Source organism: Mirounga angustirostris, unplaced genomic scaffold (genome assembly GCF_029215605.1).
Source record: "Mirounga angustirostris isolate CCGP_5_RB_7025 unplaced genomic scaffold, mMirAng1.0.hap1 SCAF_5, whole genome shotgun sequence".
Lineage (NCBI taxonomy): Eukaryota > Metazoa > Chordata > Mammalia > Carnivora > Phocidae > Mirounga > Mirounga angustirostris.
The window spans coordinates 20,572,107-20,584,917 of NW_026991713.1; the positions used below are offsets into that span (position 1 = coordinate 20,572,107).

At 38.0% G+C, this 12,811-nt stretch overlaps 1 protein-coding gene across 1 annotated transcript in view; it reads right to left on the bottom strand.

Annotated features, from left to right (window-relative positions):
• The window catches only part of ANO4 (anoctamin 4), a 396,544-nt gene that overhangs the window by 216,289 nt on the left and 167,444 nt on the right, over nucleotides 1-12,811 (bottom strand). The gene's annotated exons all lie outside the window — the stretch shown is intronic.

The window sequence follows — 12,811 nt, forward strand, 5'->3', positions numbered from 1 at the left end:
CTTTCAACAAAATTGTTTCCATGTTTCTCAGGATTGGCAAAACAGTGATCTCCTAAATTATAACGCATCCTTGCACTAGGAGTTCCAAAGAGGGCTTGGAAATCAGAGCTGCAAAGCTCCAAAGGGCAGGAAGGATCTGTGAGTCCTGCAGGCAGTGCTCCATGGGGGGCAAGCAAAGGAGGGGGGGATCTTCCAATCTCCTAGCTGATGAGTTCTGTTGCTATGATGACATGCATTCTTACAGAGGAAGGGAAGAAAAAAACCTCAGGATTAGGAGGGGTTGCAGAATAGAAACTGTGAGACCTGCAGCATTACTACAATGTTGCTATTCTCTTAACTTGCAGCATGTTAAATCTACAGAAGAGCTTCAGATGAATGTATGATAGTATGGCCTTGCAAGACAACAGCCTCATGAGCGTTCTGTCCATTGTGTACATGACCTTCACCTCTAACTGAGGAAATTAAGCATAGTAGAAGTTTACTATTAACTATCTACCACAATTAAGGGCTTAGGTTGGGGTTAGGTTTCTAGTTATAGTTGTATGGTCTTGAGTTAAGTTGTAATTTAAATCTTTCCCAGCTTCCTAAATATAAAATTTTTGAAATAACCTTGGGCAGAAGATAGAGTTTTATGTTACACAAAACACAACCCTTGTTCCAGAAATTAGTCATTTGGTTTTCCTTGTGACTGCCTTTTCTACAGCTTTTCTTCATTCATTTTGTGTGTTCAAATGGTTGTGAAAGGATTCTTCAGAAAAATTCTCTCTTTATGTATCATATAAGTCAAAATATGTGCATATGTCCCTCAGCAAAGGGAAAAGAAAATGTAAATATCTAAGGGAAGAATTTGGCACATATTTTTAGAAAACACAATTTTGTTACTCAGCAAATGAGAGCAAGGAACACAGATACCAATGCCCAAAATAGCTTGTTTTCCTAAGCACCCCATATTTGCTAAACTCACAACACACATCAAAAAGGAAAAAAAAAAAACTTAAAGAGGAAGAGATTCAAATGAAGGATGATTAGTGTTATTTCCAAATCATACAACTGACTGTTCTGAAAGACACTGCGTTCACCTTCAACACTACGAAAAATGAAACAGAAGTCGAAAGTAAATCTTATAGTTCTTCTACCACATAGTTTCAAAGCCACGTGGAAGATCTTATCTTCCAGTCACATGAAAAATCCATTTTACAAATAAAACAAACATGTAATTTCACCCAGCTTCAGATCTATTCAGGAAGAGTAGCCAGGTTCTTTAGGTTCAGTAAAGAAGCTTCAGTCACAATTCTCAATGTTTGTTTCCAGATAAAGTGAAAAAAACACCAAAATTTCACTCTCAACTAATTCTCATCTTCAAGGGGAAAAATGGCACAGCTGGGAAAAAAACTCGTAAGAAATTAAAGACATAGGTCTTAGTTAGGGTGCACCAATTACTAATTTTATACTTTTGGGCAAGCAATTTCCTTTCCTGAGCCATAGTAAAATAAGAATAGTTCCACCTCATGGACTAGTGGAAGAACTAAATGAGATATAGAAGAAATATTTGTGAAAGCCCCTTAGAAACAGTGAGGCATCATTTAATGTGAGGTAGTTGTCTATGATCATTACTGTTTTAAAGAACAGCCATCCAATTGCTTTTTCCTTACTTTTTCCCTACAGAATAAGTTGAATCTCGACTCTCATTCTGGCAGAAGTAGAGATAAGTCAGCCTTCATTTGGCTTCTTAAGGAAGACACAAGTCTTTCTTAACTTTTTTTTTTTTAATCTCTCCTTACTTGCTCCTTGTCTCTCTCTGTCCCTTTCCCCATAGCTCCTGGTACTGCTGTTTTAAGAGGTGAAAGACAACATGAAAGGCACTTGCTGAGTTCAGTCTGTTCCCTAATTTGAGATCAGACCTTGACATGAGGGCCAGAAAGTAATAGTTAAACTCAGGGAAATGGGAATGTGTTCCATAATATTGGAACCAGAAAAAGGGAGGATGAAAAAAATAAAGGCCTAATGCAGAGTAAAACGAAGAAGAAGCTACAAAGTAGAGCATCACTTTCCAATGAAATCCTGGTCCTTTCTTCAGTATGGTCTTCTTATGCTAAGATTTGAACTATTATAGGGCTTGTAATTTAAATTTTCCAAGGCTCTGTTATACTAACTTGCTAGAAATATATTGCCACCACATCATTTCAAGAAGGTAACATTAGCACATTGAATGAAAGAACCTGATTTCAAGCTATGTTACAAAGTTGTGATCACCAAGACAGCATGGTACTGGCACAAAAACAGACATATAGACCAATGGAACAGAACAGAGAGCCCAGATATGGACCCTCAACTCTATGCTCAAATAATCTTCAACAAAGCAGGAAAAAATATGCAATGGAAAAAGACAGTCTCTTCAATAAATGGTGCTGGGAAAATTGGATAGCTATATATACAGAAGAATGAAATTCGACCATTCTCTAACATCATACAAAAAGATAAACTCTAAATGCATGAAAGACGTCAATGTGGGACAGGAATCCATCAAAATCCTAGAGGAGAACATAGGCAGTAACCTCTTCGACATCGGCCACAGCAACTTCTTTCGATATATCTCCAAAGGCAAGGGAAACAAAAGCTAAAATGAACTTTTGGGACTTCATCAAGATAAAAAGCTTCTGCACCGCAAAGGAAACCGTCAACAAAACAAAGAGGCAACCCACGGAATGGGAGAAGATTTTTACAAATGACACTACAGACAAAGGGCTGATATCCAAGATCTATAAAGAACTTCTCAAACTCAACACCCAAAAAACAAATACTCAAGTCAAAAAATGGGCAGAAGACATGAAAAGACACTTCTCTGAAGAAGACATACAAATGGCTAACAGACACATGAAAAAATGTTCATCATCATTAGCCATCAGGGAAATTCAGATCACAACCACATTTGAGATACCCCTTACACCATTTAGAATGGCAAAAATTAACAAGGCAAGAAACAACAAATGTTGGAGAGGTTGTGGAGAAAGGGGAACCCTCTTACACTGTTGGTGGGAATGCAAGTTGGTACAGCCACTTTGGAAAACAGTGTGGAGGTCCCTCAAAAAATTAAAAATAGAGCTACCCTATGATCCAGCAATTGCACTCCTGGGTATTTACCCCAAAGACACAGATGTAGTGAAAAGAAGGGCCATATGCACCCCAATGTTCATAGCAGCAATGTCCGCAATAGCCAAACTGTGGAAAGAGCCAAGATGCCCTTCAACAGATGAATGGATAAAGAAAATGTGGTCCATATATACAATGGAATATTACTCAGCCATCAGAAAGGATGAATACCCAACTTTTACATCAACATGGATGGGCCTGGAGGAGATGATGCTAAGTGAATTAAATCAAGCAGAGAAAGTCAATTATCATATGGTTTCACTTATTTGTGGAACATAAGGAATAGCATGAAGGACATTAGGAGAAGGAAGGGGAAAATGAAGGGGGGGAAATCAGAGGGGGAGATGAACCATGAGAGACTATGGACTCTGAGAAACAAACTGAGGCTTTTAGAGGGGAGGGGGGTGGAGGGATGGGTTAGCCTGGTGATGGGTATTAAGGAGGGCACGTATTGCGTGGAGCACTGGGTGTTACATAAAACAATGAATCAAGGAACACTACATCAAAAACTAATGATGTACTGTATAGTAACTCACATTACATAATTAAATTAAGTTAAAAAAAAAAAAAGAATCAGACTACCTGATGTGGAATCTTGCCTCTGCCATCTACTGGCTGTATGTCCTTGGGCAAGTTATTTAACCTTCTCTGTGCCTTAGTTTCTCCAGCCATAAAAATAAGGATAACAGCATGAGTATATTAGGGAAATTAAATGAGATAAGGAATGTAAGCAGCTTAACGGTTCTTGAGGTTGAGAATATGGTAGAGTGATTAATAAATTGTAGCTATAATTTTATTTCTGTCAAACACTTAATACCTCTGTATACAGACAGAACTACACTGCAGCTTCACTGGAAACAACAACATCCTAAAGTTTCTCTTGTGTGAAATCAACTTGTCCCACCATTTAGACACCATATATATACATAAGGACAAAATAAGCATAAAGGGCTACTTAGGTTTTAAATTAAAAGATAAAAGGAATTGTGTTAGAAATTATTTGGGAAAACCATGAAACATATCAGTAAAAACACCATTTTACAAACTCTAAAAGAGACTAAAGGACAAATTCTGGGATTAATGATATCCCTCTGGGACTGTGTGATAGGCCTAACAGATAAAGAAAAAGCAATAGAAGAAATATTTTAGATTGCAGAAGGCTTCTAATTCTATTTTATATGGCATAGTCATTAAAATGGGATAATGTGATCTATACCCACTAAGTTTTACAGTTTTGAATTCAAAAAATTGCAATCAGTGCTTCAGTTTACTCTGCTCTTGACCCTTATAGTCCCAAGCTTGGTGACATTTAATACTTTTATTGTCGGTCTATAAAGGGGATTAGAAAATAATATTCATTAATTATGAGTGGCTAAAAGATAAGGTCAAGTTGAAATCAAGACACAAGAGAAACATCTGAAATAATCAGAAGAAAAACGAAACCACACAAATACAAGACAAAGATAAAGAGCTCCTGTGTCCGTATAGCACAATGAAAATATTAATTCCAGCACAAGTTAATTGGAAAACTGCTCTATGGTATAGTGACTGAGCAAGAAAGGGTTCTGGGACATATTCACTTCAGGCTTCTGAATTTTGTCTATGATGGTGAAAACAAAAGTGATCACTACCATTTATAACTGAGCACCTACTATGTGCCAAGGATCATATTCAGCATTTTACATTAATGAATTTATTAACTTGTCCTAACAATGTTATATAGAGTTGTCAGCTATAGTGCGTAAAAATACAGAGTACCCAGTTAAATTTGAATTTCAAATAAACTAATAATTTTTTATTATAAGTGTGCCCCATGCAATATTGGGAAATACACCAAAAAGCATTTGCTGTTTGTTTGAAATTTAACTGAGTCCTGTATTTCATCTGGCAACTCTAACACCATGAAATAGGTATTAATATCCTCATTTTGCTCATCAGAAAACTGAGATTCACAGAACCTAAGTCATTTGCCCAAGTCTGTATAGCTATCAGTTGACATATCTGGGTTCAAAATCTCTAGCAACAAAGCCTATATTCATAACCAGTCAATGCATTTTCTCTGTTATTATGTTCTCTCCTGTATATGAATGATCATCCCTCCATCCTCCTGTTGACATTCTAGTTGAATGTCCAATTTGTAGACTACAAATTTTTTTGTAGACTTCAAAGTCCAATTTGTCCAAAGTCCAATTTGTAGACTACATACTTTGTGAATCCTTAAATTTTTCCCACTAAGAATATTCCCATAACTTTATTTGTATCTTCATTCCAGCCCTTAAAACAGCTTGACTTCTATTATAGCAGGTTACATACAGGTCCCTATAGTGGACATTCTTGCATGTACATTTCTCTTTTCTAACATCCCCTCTAGTTTTCCTTTTGGGGCAGTGTCTTTCCCTTACCATATGTAGCTCAGGTGGGAGGAGAAATTGAGGGGTCCTACAATCCTATTAAAACAACTGAAGGGAGAAATCTCCTTCTGTCCTATCCTTTCTTTCATTACAACCTACCCAGCCAAGGGAAAGGTGTATGGTCAATAAGACTGCTTCTTCCAAGTCTTCAAAACTTGAGCCAAATAATGCAAAACTAAGACAAATGGTAAGGGTTCATTTATTCCAGATAATCAAATAATTCATTTCTTGGTTTCTGTTCCTTTTCCAAGGCTGGTTCCATCCATAGGCTTTCCATCCATATCCTCCAGATTTAAATTCTTTCTTTGCTTGGATTAATAATTAGTTTCAGTTGTTTATAACCAAAGAACCCTGACTGATTTCTCTTTGGACATGACTGTAAGCTCCCTAAGTCCATGTATAATAGAGTTTTATACCATTCCAGTCCCAACAAGTTACCTTCCAAATAAATATTTGTTTGTACATAGTAGGAACTCAGAAATGTTTGTAAACTTAAAGGGGGATAAATGAATTGAAATTGTTCAGGGCTGATAGCATAGAAGATCAACAAAACTCTTATTTTTTCTTTTTGTACTTCACAAGTCTGAGTGAGCTTTTAGAAAGCACTTTGAGAATTGGGATTATTAACTTTGTAAAAAGTGGATGGATCACATAATAGGCCTCAATATTACTAAAATGTCTATGATGCTTCTAAGATGTATGACTCACTATAAATACGTTTGCGAGCCCTTTTATAATCTCCCAACAGAGAGCTATGATGCATTAGTGTAAGTATACTAAAAATAAAAGGATGTAACTGAAGTCACATTTTTCTTGCAGAATAGTTTTAAATATACATATTTAAAAACAGGTCTTTAATTATAATTTGTTTAATATAATTTTTAATTATAATTTGGTGCTAAAGAATTTTTTTTTAAATTTTAAAAAAAGAATTTTTTAATTTTATTATGTTATGTTAATAACCATACATTACATCATTAATTTTTGATGTAGTGTTCCATGATTCATTGTTTGCGTATAACACCCAGGGCTCCATTCAGTATGTGCCCTTTTTAATACCCATCACCAGGCTAGCCCATTCCCCCAACCCTCTCCCGTCTAGAACCCTCAGTTTGTTTCTCAGAGTCCATAGTCTCTCATGGTTCATCTCCCCCTCCGATTTCTCCCCCTTCATTTATTTATATTTTCTACCATTAGCCAATGCAAGTAGGGTTCAACATCTATGATAAAATTATGGATAAACATAGTGATGTTTTTAAGGTGAGATCAGTGACTTGACAGATGCTAAATTATCTCACACTGACACTACACCATTAGAAAATACTTTAACATTTCTTTAAATTACATTAATTTCAGTGTAAGATGTCAAATAAACACTGACTGACTCTACCTGGATCAGACATGAACAAAATATGTAATTCTGGGCACTGTATATTCAAAGAGGCAGTAATTGAAATAAGACGGTTTCTAACAGCAGAGTGAGTAGGATGGTAAATAATTTGAATACCGTAACATTGAAGGAAGCATTGAAGGAACTAGGAAATGTTTCAGTTGGCAAATAGCTCAAGATGAGTTTTTAAAGGAACATCATTGGAAGGAATTAGATTTAGTCTGTGTAACTTCAGAATGCAAACCTATACCCAGTGGGTGGACTAGATTTCGACAAACAGCAAATAATCATTTAGTAAACCTTTCTGTGAATAAAGCATGGGGTTAGTGCAGATGGAAATAGAAGATAAATTGAATATAGTTCCTGCCTTCCAGGAGAACTGTGAAATCTAAAAAACATATGGACTTCAATAAAGCTTCTGAATTCTGTGGAAGTACTGGAAAGTGGGAGACCAATTCTGAACAGTGAGGTCTAGGAAAGCTTTTGAGAGGATGTAGAATTGGGTTACATTTTGAGGAATGAGAAGGGCTAAGTAGAGATTTACTGGGGGAAGGGGCATTTTCAAAAGTGGGGAAGGAGCATTTCCAAAAGAGCTTATTTGAGAAATAGTGAAGAGCTATATATGGTTAAAGTAGAATAAGGCAGGCTGGGGTACAAAAGATAAGCCAGGATCTTACCCTCTAATGGTGGCCTCTTTATTGACCATCTTCTATGTGTCTAGCACTAGAATGAAGGTATGTATGTAGATGCTGCACAAAGGCCAATTTTGGCCCAATAAGAGTGCTTACTGTGGTATGTTCCTAATAGTTCATGGGTTCTTGCTCATAACCCAAAAGAGTCAGTGACAGTATTTTCTCCATCCTCGATTAGAAACAGGTTCAGAAGGGAGCTTGAATTCAGACTCAGGTCTGTCTTACTTAAGAGCCCACGCCCCCCACTACAGGGTGAAGCTCAGAGTTCAAAAGAAGTGTCTTTCACTGGAAGATTCAAGTCTGTGCTACACCACCTGGTAATAAATGAGGGGAAACCATCAGGGAGAACTTATACTGATCCTTTTACTTCTGTTTTCTTACCTTGGCAAGAATCTGACCAATTTCTGACAGAATCTTAACTGACATTTTAAAGTATACACATTGTAAAATTTAAGATGATTTTTATTGAACAGGTAAAAGATTCACCTTTACATTATTAGAAATAAAATAAATTTTTTTTGTAAAAAAAAAAAAAAGATAAGCCAGGAAAAATAGGAAGAGGTTAAACTACTAAGGGCTTAAGAAACTGAACTCACAAGGTTGCACTTTCTTCTGGACAGCCATAAAGATTATTAAGAAGAGGAGGGATAATATTAATGGTTTTCTTTGGAGGAAAACTTTGGGATGTCCCAGAAAATTAATTAAAGAAAGCTGTGGAATGCAATTCCCCAACATCCAAATCCCTTCCACTGGGCCCTCCAGAATTCTTCTCCCATCATCAGTCTTTTCTCAGATTGTTCCCTTCATCATCTTGCTCTTATGAAAGCCTGGCTCTTCCAAAGGTCACTGCTTCCCTGTGGCTCTTTCCTATGGTACTATTTGTCTCCTATAGTCCTGACACCAATGGACCTGGAGAGGAAGAGGTATCTTCCTTGAGTCTTAATGGCACCTGCAGACCACTGGTCTTCCCTATTCCCTAAACATCCCGTCTTGAATCTCAGGTTGTTGTATCACCTTCAATCCTTCATCATTGCATTCACCTGCTGCCTCCGGCTCATGCTCCCTCATTTCTGGATGAGGTCAAGTCCTGGCTTATTATCCCTCTTCTAAACACTATTCAATCCTTGACAGTTTCAATATCTATATAGATGATCTTTCCCAAACCCTGGCTTCTCAGTCCCTGAGAATTCTTTCCTCCAATGATCTTGCCCTCCACCCTATTACAGCCACTCATTTCATACCCTAGTGTAGACCTTGTCATTACTAATAACAGCAAACCCCTCCAAATATCAGTGCCAGGCATTCCACTCACCCTCTTAAAACCACCTCTTAACTTTCTAGCTCTTCTTCTTACCCTAAACCTGACACCCTTTCAACCCCTCTGGAACCTCCAACTGATTCTATCAACTTCCCATTGCCCCCATTCCCTTATTGGCTTCACTCTCCTCTTTACCAAGCTTGAATCACATAACCAATTGTCATCATTCCCTCTCATACACCTTTGATTCTCTCTCTCTCTTTTCCTAATTCCTTGGCAAAATCACAACCCTGACTAAATGTTAACTGTCCATCTATTCGATGTCTTCATATATGTGCCTAAACAAAATTAAAGAAAAATACACAACCACGATGACCTGTCCTACTTTAATTTCATGACCATGAATCTCAAATAGCCCTTTAATGACTTCATTCTCATTCTCAATGGTGACCTTGCTTCCTACATTACAGATAAAACTGATACAGTAGTAAAGAACTTTTTAGACCTTCATCACACTGCCAAGAGCCACATGTACTCTGTCTTCCCATCTGTTATCACAGATAAATTATTCATAATTCTATTGTGCATAGTTCTCATCTATCACTGACACACACATCATGAATTCTCCCCTCTCCTGAACATCATAAATTATCTGCTGGAGATGTTCTATTTTGAAAAAACCAAAAAGCTCTCTTGACTTTACTTCTTCTCCAGCCAGGGCCTTATTTGTTCACTAGCCTTCACAGCAAAACTGCTTTTTAAAAAGTTGTCTATATTCACAATATCTAATTCATATCCTTCCATTTTCTCTTAAACCCACTTTAATCAGGGTTTCATCCACACCACTTCACCAAAACTGTTCTTATCAAAATCACCATCGATTGCCACTTTACTAAAATCAATGGCCAACTCTTAGCTCTCATCTTACTTGACTTTCAGCAATATTATCCTATATAATCACTCCTCTCTTCTTGATAAACTTTCTTTACTTCCAAAACATGTAATTTCTAGTTTCTAGACATCCTTGACAGTCATTCTTTCTTAGTCTTCATTCTCTCCTACCTTTACTATTGGAGTCACTCAGATTCCAGCCCTTCATCATCTCCCCTTCTCCATCTTTACTTCTTCCTTCTGTCATCTCTTTTCATCACTTGGCTTTAAAGACCATTTATATGTCAACAACAGTTGATTTTATATCTTCTTCCCAGACCAATCTCTCACATCCAAGACATGCTTATTTCACCACCCACATGATCTCACTAGTTCTTGATATTATCATGTCCAAAATCAGACTTCTGATCTTGGCCCTACTCTTCCCGAAAACCCACCGAATGTGCTTCCCCTGCAGCCTTCTCCATCTCAGTTGATACCAATCCAATTTATTCAGGCCAAAAACCTTAGAGCCATCTTTAGCTCTCCTTTCTCTCTTACCCCACACCCAATCCACTGGGAAATCCTGATGGCCCAACTTTAAAATACTTCCAGAATCCAAATTCTCACTACCATTTCTGCCACCCTTAGTTAGAGCTACCATCATCCCTTTTACCAGACTGTTATGATGGCCTCCTATCTGACCTTTCTCCTTTCACCCTCTCCATCTATAGTGTATTCTCACACAGTTGCCAGTGTGGTCCTCTTAAAATATAAGTCACATCAGGGCACCTGGGTAGCTCAGTCAGTTAATCATACTGCTCTTGATTTTGATTCGGGTCATGATCTCAGGGTCCTGGGATCAAGCCCTGCATCAGGCTCTGCACTCAGTGGGGAATCTGTTTGAAGATTCTCTCTCTCTGCCCCTCCCCCCACCTGCTCGTGCACTCTTATGTTCTCTCTCTCTCTAGAATAAATAAATAAATCTTAAAAAAAAAATAAGTCAGATCATGGGATTATTCTGCTCAAAAACCTGTGAGAATTCCCATTTTGCAAAGAGCTCTAAGTCCTTATAATGGCCTTCAAGGCCCTGCTCTATCTGAGCTTCCTAGGCTGGTATTTCCCCTCATTCCAGGCTCAGGGGGCCTCTGTGCTGTTTCTCAAACTTCCAGACTCATTCCTCATTCATTGATGTATCCCAAATACTTGAAGAGTACCAGGTAACCTAATAGGCCTCCAATAAACATTTGTTGAAGGAAAGTCAGATAGAACAATTAGAAAGCTATTGTAATTTGTCAATGTTATCCCAAGAAAGCTGAAAAAAATGTACAATAAAGCTACTGTAATAATCTGAAAAATAGCTAATGAAGATTCAGTTCAATCCTACCCTGCAAATGTTTTCTGAAAGTGCAAAGATAAATAATCCCTGCCCTTGAAGACCTTATGGTGGAGAGACAGACAGGTAATTTTAAAATGTTAAAAGATAATAGAACAAAACCAGGGCATCCTAGAGAGAGCAGCATGAACAAAGGTTGGGAGACATGAAATACCATCATGTGATGGAGAACTGAAAGCAAGTCAGTTTGATTAGATGTGATGGTCTGGTTGATATGACTATTTGGCTAGACTACAGTCCCCAGTTACTCAATGAACACTTATCTAGGTGTTGCTGTGGAGGTGTTTTGTAGATATAATTAAAGTCCATAAATAGTTGCTTTCAGTAAGAAAGATTATCCTAAATAATCTGGGCAGGACTGATTCAATAAATTGAAAGGTCTCAAAAGCAGAGCTGAGGCTTCTCTGCAGAAATTCCTCCTATATATAGACAGCAGCTTCAGCTGTGCCCAAAAGTTCCAGCATGCCATTCATGATGGCCTGTTCTATGGATTTCAGGCTTGCCTACATAGCCTTCCCAATTATGGAAGCCAATTTCTTGTAATAAATCTCTATATATCCATCTTCTCCTGGTTCTGCTTTTCTGGTTGAACTGGGGCTGATAAAGTAGAATATAAGGCTTAAGGCAGAAGGGGGTAAAAATGAAGGATGAGAGGCAGTAGAGCTAGATCAGGAAAGGCATTTGTTTTTTTACATGCTCAGAGGTTTGAACTTTACCCCATATTCAGTAGGATCAACAAGCTGAATGACAGGATTAGGGGTAGAGATGAATTATTCTGGATTTGATATAAAGGATGTACTGGGACAGGAAGCAAGGGGAAGAGAGAGATGCTAGTGGTTGGGAAACCATCCAAGTTACCTGTGAGAGAAGTAAGAGGAGAACCAAGAAAGAAGGTCATCATGGAAACAAGGGAACAGTGCTGTGGGGAAGAAGTGGTGGTCCACACTGGTCTGGTGCATCAGAAGAGTCTGCCACTCAGCATTCTGTGATAAAAGGAGGTCACGAAGGGCCTCAAGACAGCTGTGATAGAGTGGATAATCTAGAAACCAGATTGTATTAGGTTCAAGAGTGGCTAGGAAGTGAGAGAGAAGAGAAAACAAGAGTAGATTATTCTTTTAGAGGAGGAAACATGGCAGAAGAGAAAAAAGGTCAGTGTCAAAAGAAAATGATTAGAATGGAAGAAGCTTAAGCCTTCTTAAGCCAAAAGCAAGGAAGGAGAAAAGACGAGAAAGAGGGTACATATTCTGAGTGAGGCTCAAGAGAGGAGGGGTGGCCAAAGCCATAGGTGAAGTCTTGGTCAAGGACAATGGGAGGACCTTCACTTTCTGAAAACTGGGGGAAAGAGAAGTAGAATGAAAATAATGCAGAGATAAATTTGGAGGTGGAGGGTAAGGAATCTGCAGTTATTCACACCCAATGGCCCTGGGGTAGCTCAGTGAGTTTAGGAAACAAGGTTATCAGTTGAGAGAGAGATAGTGTGACGTATCTAGAGACGGAAGCTTGGCTTCAGTTGGGGCTGGGTGGCCACCTGCCAGGACATAACCAGAGGAATCAGGATCAGGTTCAGGACTTCTAAACTGCCTCACAATTCAATGTTTCTATGAATCAGATGGGCAGAAATGTTGCCTTATTCACTGATGTTTT